Here is a 7,500-nt window from a genome sequence, read left to right on the forward strand (position 1 = left end):
TTGATAATGTGTTTTCTTGTTAAATAACAGGTAAGACTGACTCATTCAATTACAAATCAAACAGGGCGTTAGTTAAGTAAAAACCGATTTATTCTATGCAGTGAAGCAAAAAGGAATAAATTTAAAACATGAACATTTTCTATTAAAACTAGCGTGTTATTTTCTTTGTTGCATTTAGCACAATAATAAAATGTGTATAAATATGCAGCTGAGCATAGATATAGATATGTGTGTGTATGTGTGTATATGCGTGTATGTGTGTATGAGTAACTGTGTGTACACTATATATATATATATATATATATATAATTTATATACATATATACATCTGCATATATATACAGTAATTCCGCGCCATATAGCAGTTCACCTATCGCGGATTATTATTTAAACTTACATCGATTGCTCCGTGGTGTTGTTTTGCATTTATAATAAAATAAATGTATACAAATTATAAAGATAATAATAATAATATACAGTACAGTACTGTTTCTACTTCACGGATTTTCACCTATCGTGAATGGGTTTTGAAACGTAACACCCACGATATTCGAGGGATTACTTTATCTCTGTCCACATACACAAATATACATATATACACACACACACACATACATACATACATACATACATACGTATGTGAGTGTGAGTGTGGGTGTGTGTGTATACGTGTGTTTATATTCTTGAAGTTGGACTTGTATACATAGCTGGTGTAGGTAACTTTATGTATACCTTTTTATTGTTTCTTATGATAATAATTTTAACAAAAAAAAAATAATAAAACAATTCAAGTGTGTCTGTTTATATCGTATGCATTTGTGTCAGAATTGCTGAACCTACAGACGAATATTTTGCCGTACCTTTCTTGGAAGTTCGAAGACGAAATTTCACCAAGTCATTGAAACTACGGCTGACAGCTTGCGCTGATTACGCTATTACAAAACCAACGTTGATACTGAATGCTGTAATGAATGGATGAAGAATGTGACCCGATTCTACTATAATCGAATGCTACAGATGAAGGAGACGACAATAATGGAAATGATAATGATTATGTGATCGATAATGATGACACAAGGGACTGGAATTTATCAATATCCGAACGTTACTCTCTTCACTATAGATAAGTAGTGCCGTATAGGGCTGAGTTCTAATGTTGCATAAGATAATCTTTATGCCCGACATGTTAGGTTTCTCTTCTTCTTCAAGGCATCAAACATAAAACAGTCTTTTAAAGATTTCCTCATTTTCCATCTTCATTTATCAGTATATTAAGATTGTTCCTATTTCTCGACCTGTTTAAAACAACATCAAACTAACCTCAAACACCAAACACTTACATTTAGATTCTTTCCCTGCCATTCACTCTTTTCCTGTTGAAACCATTTCCATTTTTTTTTCTAACCAGCAAACAGCATCACTAAATTCCTCAAAGTTTACTGTTTCACTCGACACCTGTATCTTTCTTTCTTTCTTTTTTTTTCTTTTTGCTTGGAACAGTTCCAATATATTAATGTGGATGAACGTTGACGCCTCCAAGACGCATCTGATTATAGCCAAGCCAACGAAGAAAACTGTACCCGGTCGCTGAGCCTGCTGGGAAATAACAGCAGCCAAACTTCCTTAAAATCGCATCCTGTCGGGCGTAACATGGTACAAGTTAGACAATGTGTTCGTGGGGTTAATTCCATATAAAACTAAAACAAAATGGTCAGTCTGGAATGTCTTTGACTAGCAGTCTCCTGATCATAAGGCCCACCTGGGACTAAATAACCGTAACAGCAATAACAGCATCAACAACAACATTAGCAACTGACTATATTATTCAAATATTTCTTTATTAACTGCATATGTTGTTCTTATTATTTGCCGTGGCTTTTTTTTTTCATTCTATGATGTAGATGTAGGTGATGACATGCACTATATCATTTACATTTTTGCTGCTAGTTCTAACCAAATTGTCAACGAAACTAATAAATAGAAGCATTTCATGAATCTTGGTTGAGGGTTCCTGGGTGGTGGTGAATCATGGCTCTGTGCCACAAAACGATAACGAGCAAGTTTGTCAGATATGACTGCTTACTTAGCAGTTTCATTATCATATGATATCTTTTCTAGTTAATTTCGTGTTGATGATATTACAGTTCGCACCCTCAAGTTCTTGAGCATTCTTTCCTTGCTATAGACAGAGGCATAACCGAGTGTTTTAAAAGTTCGCTATTTTGCAATTATGCGGCAATCGTCTGCCACCATAGGTACATATCGTTGCATTGACCCGAACCAGTTTTCAAACTGTAATTGGGTTGACAGAATCTGTATGAAAACCTGTTGGATTAATTGTATTTGTAATTCAAACACCTCCATTTTGTCATATTATTTTACAAAGATTCTGTCTGGGAACTACGGCAAATATACACATATCTGTGCACTTTTAACGCAATTCTCAGACTATCATTCATACGTAAATTTAACGCATAGTTAGTTCATTTCATTGACTAACGGAGTAATCATCTCCCAAAATGATGGAAGACCAAAGTGATGGTGCAGCGCACCCATACACATGGTTGTGAATATAACTGATCAAAGATATAACAACTGTCTATTTAGTACAATGGTTACGTCTTAACTTATTCCCATATAACATGTCAGTGTAAGACGCACATTTTTCCGGGGAAAGACAGATCTTAATGAACATATTTTGAGTTCAATTTTTTGGCATCTTGGTCAAGTATCTTCTTCTATAGCCTCGGAAACGAACGTAACCGTGTGAGTGGACTTGGTAGACGGAAACTGAAAGAAGCCTGTTGTTTAAATATATATATATATATATATATATATATATATATATATATATATATATATATATATATATATAATATAATAAGGATAAAATCTTTATAAGAATTTATCAAGTAGTCAGCGTGAAAAAAAACCCATAAGGAAAAAGAACCATCGTTTTTTTCCATAAATATATATAATTTATATAAGGGCATTACTATATATTAATGCGCTTATATAAATTATATATATATATATATATATATATATATATATATATATATATATATATATATATATATATATATATATGTATGTATGTATGTATGTATGTATGTATGTATGTATGTATGTATGTATACATGACCGCATTCTAATGACTGAAGTGATCAGAAATGCTAGACCAATGGTAACACAAGTCACGGAGCTCCAAGGAGCAGGGACTAATGCAGCAGAAATAGAAAAGTCAGCTTGAAGAGATAACTTCTAATAGTTTCACGTTAAAAAAAAAACAGATATAAAACCTAAACGGTAACAAATTAACTGTAAATAGATTCTTATTTGAGTATAGAATTGATTTAGTTGTTTTGTCGCGAAAGACAGAGGGTGATTTAGATCCTTCACAGAAACATATATACAGTTGATAAGTATGGAGAGGGTCAGTGTTGGTCACTTTATCACTTTATTATCTGTAAATGCTTAATTTTATTCTTCATTCTCTTTTAGACGTTCTTTCTTATGATGAGATCATAAAGATAGAATTGTACTTTCTGATCAACCTGACCCCTTTTGGTGTTCTTTTTTATTTATGTATTTTGCATTTTGATTATAATAGTATTTTGTCTGTCACTATATCTATAGTTTTAGTCTTGTCTGTAAACTACTGAAAATGGCACATTACTTTGGGTATGTATTCTCATGCTGAGTGAAACGATGATAGGATCTAACGAAAGGCTAATTCAAATAATCAACTAATGAGGTGCATTTCACACATAAGATGCATGATAATGATTACAGAACATCTCATCGATGTACTACTGGTGTAGAAATGTGTCGAAACAACTGTAGTAATTTTAAATAAAGAATGTCATTCATTCCATTTTCTATCATTTATCTAACGCATAACATAAATATCCCAAACAGCCAAAAAAAAAAAAAAAAGTTTTCCAGTGACAACCAACCGCAGCGCTACCAACAGATGTGAAAACGTTAACAATATCGATCCATGGGAAACCAAGTATGTTTTAGATAAAAGGTTGTTTACAGGAAACAATAATTGGTGTCACAATATTACATAGAAATATAAGATTTTCATTGTTGATATTAAAACTTCGTGGGTGAGGTTACCGGTAGTTTAGACAGGTGCGTTTAATGAATTCATACAGGTGTTGTTTTTGGAATTAGTTATATAAATTTTTACATAAAATAATGTTGCAGTTTCCTGTTGAGCTATAGAAATTTAGCGGAGGTCGTTTTCTATAGTTCAACAGTACTCATAATAGTATGATCGCTTCCATAAAGTATAATAGAAAAAAATTGTTTACATAAAAGAATTCTTTACAGCTTTACGGAATTCGTAATGTAACATTATTATTCAAGTATTTCAATTATTTTGCATTTATAATTTCACTTTACAATATCTACAGATTCCGCCGAGATCGACTTTACATTTCATCCTTTCGAGGACGATAAAACAAGAACGAGTTGAGCACTGTAATAGACTTACCCCATCCAATCAAATTGCTTGTCTTCTGCCGATGTTTGAAACCAATATTAATCCTTTAGGTACAAGGTTCGAAATCTGGAAGAAGAAAAGTAGTCAGTTACATCAACTCTAGTGCACGACTGGTATTTACTTTATCGACCCCGAAGGATAAAATCGAAGTCGACTTCACAGAAATTTAGATATCAAAACATTAAGAATGGAAGAAATGTTATTAAGCGTGCTAACGTATCTGTCAGCGTGCTAACGTATCCAGCGTGCTAACGTATCCGTCAGCTCCCCGTTTTAATAGCTATGGTTTCAAATTTTGGAACAAGGCCAGCAATTCGAGGGAGGGGTCAAGTCGATTACGTCGGCACCAGTACGCTGCTGGTACTTATTTAATCGACCCCACGAAAAGGCTAAAGGCAAAAGATGAATTCGGTGGAAATTGAATTCAAAGCGTAAAGATGGACGAAATGCGTATTTTTGTCCGGCTTGCTAAATGATTCTGCCAGCTTACGCCTTTACCGCTACTACTACTACTACTACTACTACTACTACTACTACTGCTGCTGCTGCTGCTGCTGCTGCTGCTACTACTACTACTACTACTACAACTACTGCTAATATTAATAATAATAATAATAATAATAATAATAATTCTTTATACTATAGGCACAAGGCCTGGAGTTTTAGAAATTTAATAATAATGTTAATAATAATAATAATAATAATAGTAATAATTATTTATAATATAGGCACAAGGCCTGGAATGTTAGGGGAGGGGATCATCGATTACAGCACTTGAATGGTACTTAATTTATCAATCCCGAAAGAATAAAAGGCAATGTCAACTTCGGTAAGATTTGAACTAAAAATTTTGCGTCGGACGAACCGCTGCTACGTAATTTGTCCGGCTTGCTAAATGACTTAGCCAGCTTTCGCTCTTACTACTACTACTACTACTACTACTACTACTACTACTACCACTATAAAACGGCATATTCAAACATAAGCTAGTTTTGCGCAGCAACACTATTTTCGGTCAGCATCAATATTTTTTGTTGTACTTCGCATCAGCTATATGCCAGTTTGTACATATTTGTGTGGCCTGGTACCACTCTGCTAAATTTCTGTGAAAATTACGAAAATAAATGCAAAGACATGGATAAAGAAATTTTATTCGAGCATGTCAGATTATCTGTCATTATCAGCATACAGGTAACACAATGCCTTACTACTTCAATTTTAATCGTCACAATTTAACATTTCAAAATGGATTGAGTTTAAATTCTTTAGTTCGAATTAACAGTACGACGCACTTAACATCTAGCGCGATCTTCGTAGTGTCGAAGGCTTATCACTCAACTTAATGGTCCCTAGTTTTTAACATGCATAGTGAATGCTCTTTGGTCAATATTTGGTGGCACAAGGCGGCGCGGTGGCAGAAACGTTAGCATGCCGGGCGAAATGCTTAGCGGTATTTCGTCTGTCTTTACGTTCTGAGTTCAAATACCGCCGAGGTCGATTTTGCTGTTCATCCTTTCGGGGTCGATAAATTAAGTACCCGTTGGGTACTGGGGTCGATTTAATCGAATGGCCCCCTTCCCAAACATTTCGGCCCTTGTGCCTAGAGTAGAAAAGAATACTTGATGGCACAAATAATAAAAACATTTAATTATTATTGCGGATTTCGTGATTAAATAGTAAAGAGTTCACACCAAATTGGTATGGTTTTTCATCTTCTCCTTCTCGCAACTACGAATAGAGACTAGCGTGAAATGGTTCAATAGCAATATCGAACTAGCAATTACAGTGTTAGATTGCCGGAAACGAACCATTCTATCGCAAAAAGATATACATATATATACTAGCAGTATAACCCGACGTTTTCCGGGTGTGACTTATTACGCCATCTACGATAAGTCTTGCTAGGTGAAAATCAACTAAAGAAGAAAGCCTTACAATGAAAAAACCCTTATGATGTAAATATGTTCATAATTCAAAAGACGAAATTAATAGGGAAAGTCTGAAGGGTGTTCACCCGCACGATTACGTAACCCTAACCCTAAAACCGTAACCGTAAGACTAACCCTCATCGTAACCCTAAAACCGTAACCCTGACCCAAAAACCGTAACCCTAACACCCTAGTGAAAATCGTGCGGGTGTTAATCTGAATAATAATAATAATGACCTCTGCAGATCAAACTTCCAACCCACAACTAAGTCTTAAGTGTATGTATACATGGGCAACACACACACGCATACACACTAAATAAAATGCGTTTTAAGAAAGATATTAAAAAAATTCAGGGTGGACATTGGAATTAGACACTGAGGGAAAATCTTGCATTGGTCCAGATGGACTATATGTAAATAAACATGAAGGAAAAAATGCGCTTTGGCAAACGGGGTTAGGGTTAGAAAATTCCGCCGAAGTTGACTTTGCCTTTCATCCTTTCGGGGTCTAAAAAATAAGTACCAGTTGAACACAGGGGACAATATAATCGACTATTCTCCACCTGCCCGAAGCCGCCGTTGTGGGAAAAATTTAAAATAATAATACTAATAAATAAATAATAATAATAATAATGACCTCTGCCGATCAAACTCCCAACTAAGTCTTAAGTGTATATATATATGGGCAACACACACACTAAATAAAAAAGATGTTAGTAAGTAAAAGTGTTTTAAAAAAGATTGTTAAATTTTCAGATTAACACCCGTACGATTTTCACTACAGTGTTAGGGTTTGTTAGGGTTAGGTAGGTAATGATGCGGGTGTTAATCTCAAGATTTACGAAAAGATTTTGAAAAAAAAAACTTACAGTTTGTAGGGAATAAATGTTTGTTGATCGTATTTTTAGAAAGATGTCTCGATGGTGAAGGACGGTGTTAGACATGGAAAGTAAACTTACAATTCCCGCCAAATTGGAATGAGGTCATTGGTAACCATAGGTACATATATATGTGTGTATTTACGTATGATTGGTAGTGTGTCTGTTTATTTGACTCT

At 34.4% G+C, this 7,500-nt stretch overlaps 1 protein-coding gene across 4 annotated transcripts in view; it reads right to left on the bottom strand.

Annotated features, from left to right (window-relative positions):
• LOC106878079 (uncharacterized) overlaps positions 1 to 7,500 on the bottom strand; it is a 498,193-nt gene that overhangs the window by 347,604 nt on the left and 143,089 nt on the right. For all 4 annotated transcript variants that reach the window (XR_016243210.1, XR_016243208.1, XR_016243207.1 and 1 more), the window contains one exon: positions 4,505 to 4,579. The gene's annotated coding sequence lies outside the window, so the exon portion shown is untranslated. The remainder of the gene's footprint in view (positions 1 to 4,504; positions 4,580 to 7,500) is intronic.

Source organism: Octopus bimaculoides, chromosome 9 (genome assembly GCF_046866305.1).
Source record: "Octopus bimaculoides isolate indiv1 chromosome 9, ASM4686630v1, whole genome shotgun sequence".
In the NCBI taxonomy this organism is placed as follows: domain Eukaryota; kingdom Metazoa; phylum Mollusca; class Cephalopoda; order Octopoda; family Octopodidae; genus Octopus; species Octopus bimaculoides.